We start from the raw sequence: 2,292 nt of genomic DNA, 5'->3' as shown, positions 1-2,292 counted from the left end.
TATCGCAGTAGTATCACGAGTTAAATTATATTAATATATTACCACGAAAAGTAACTGATTATTAATTAAAGTTGCCAGTATAAAGTGAACATACGTAAAGTGTATGTAACCTTCGGCCGATTTTCGAATCGCATCCGCTTTCCGCTGCATCTCTCATCTCATTAAATATATATATATACATACATATGTAAATATATTTGAAATACATGTTTCAAATAAAATTATTTTAAATACTCCCGACTACTTACTGCTATGATATTTAAACCATTCGATTGTCATGAGACATTTCAACTGCACGCGGAGCGGTGAGGGGGACTGTGCAACTTTCGGTTGATTTTCGAATCGTTTTCGTCTAGCTTTCGCTGTCCCCCTCACAACACCGCACCACGCATAATATATTACCACGAAGAGTAACTGTTTTACATTTATTTAATCAGGAGACGCGGTAGCGTCTCCGGCCATGTTCAAAATTTGATTTAATAATTTTATTTTATAATTTGTGGTCCCATTAACCAATATAAAAAAATTAATGTTGTTTTAAAATTGACGCGTTAATATTATAGAACGGTTAGTGAAAGCAGCCTTGGGGATTGTTTTGATGTGCAAGGGCGAACGCGAGTCGCACGTCACCCCGTCACCCGGCTCACCGATAATAAACCGTGCAGTCTTCATTTAAATACATATTAAATAAAATTATTATTTTGAATTCTACTGTCTGCTGACCGATATGATGTATATTTAAAACTATCGCAGTACTATTATTAATTAAAGTTGCCAGTACAAAGTGAACATACGTAAAGTGTATGTAACTTTCGGCCGATTTTCGAATCGCCTCCGCTTTCCGCTGCACCCCTCATCCTATATTAAATACATATATATATATATATATACATACGTATATATATATTTGAAATACATGTTTTAAATAAAATTATTTTAAATACTCCCGACTGTTGACTGGTATGATATTTAAACCATTCGACTGTCATGAGACGTTTCGACTGCATGCGGAGCGGTGAGGGGGACAGTGCAACTTTCGGTTGATTTTCGAATCATTTACTTCTAGCTTTCGCTGTCCCCCTTACCACACCGCACCGTGCACAGGATCAATGCCATTCGAACGTCATTGGGCATTTGGACTGCACGCGAAGCGGTGAGGTTGAAGGGGACAGTGCAACTTTCGGTTGATTTTCGAAACGTTTACGTCTAGCTTTCGCCGTCCCCCTCACAACACCGCACCACGCATAATATATTACTACGAAAAGTAACTGTTTTACATTTATTTAATAATTTTGTTTTGTAATATGCAATCGCGTTAACGAATAATAAAGAATAAATATGTTATTCTAAAATCAATGCGTTAATATTAGACGGTTAGTGAAAGCAGCCTTGGGATTGTTTTGATGTTGAAGGGCGGACGCTAGTCGCACGTCCCCCCCTCACCCGGTTCACCGATAAACCGAGCAGTCATAAATACATATTAAATAAAATTATTATTTTAAATACACTACCGACTGCTGACCGATATGACGTATATTCAGGGCTGGGCACATTTCAATTACTTTTATTTGAAATACAGTATTTAAAATACAAATACTATTTTAAATACTGTATTTCAAATACAACAAAAAATATATTTTGTATTTTGTGTTTCAAGAATGTTATTCAATGTATTTTGTATTTCAAATATAATTTCAATGTATTTTGCATTTGAAATACCAAAAAAATCCTATAATAGTAACATAAATTTTTTTTATATTACGGCGATACTGATTATTTTCGTTAACTTTTAACAAGCAGTGTGTCAAGTCATCAGTGTTATCAAATCTTATGATCTCGCACAAAAAAATAAGTTTCTCGTGAGGTTCTCGTGTAGTAGTACTCGTGTAGTAGTTGTCTGTGTTACTAATACTAATTCTACTAGTAATACAGACAAAGATTTTTTTATTTTTTCTCATCCAAAAACAGAAAAACAGCAATCTCTGCAGCAATTAAAGTTTGTATCGTATTTAAATGGCAAATCAAAGTCTTTATCTTCTTTAAACAATTACTTAAATGTGAAAAAAATGTTTATAAGATTTAACAGATGCAAGTTTATGTTCTTCTGCAGCTGTGGAGAGGCTATTTTCTTTTGCAGGATTTATTCAATCGCTTACAAAACAATCACTATCTGACAAATGTTTCCAAAAGTTAATTTTTTTAAAAGGAAACATTGCACTTATTTAAATAGAAATGTGGTTTAATTAATTTCAGTTCGTTATTTTTTGTTTCTGAAACAAATCAATTACTTTG

Source organism: Cyphomyrmex costatus, unplaced genomic scaffold (genome assembly GCF_001594065.2).
Source record: "Cyphomyrmex costatus isolate MS0001 unplaced genomic scaffold, Ccosl1.0 scaffold2143, whole genome shotgun sequence".
In the NCBI taxonomy this organism is placed as follows: Eukaryota; Metazoa; Arthropoda; class Insecta; order Hymenoptera; family Formicidae; genus Cyphomyrmex; species Cyphomyrmex costatus.
The sequence above is the reverse complement of the archived record's forward strand: the minus strand, read 5'-3'. Positions refer to the sequence as shown.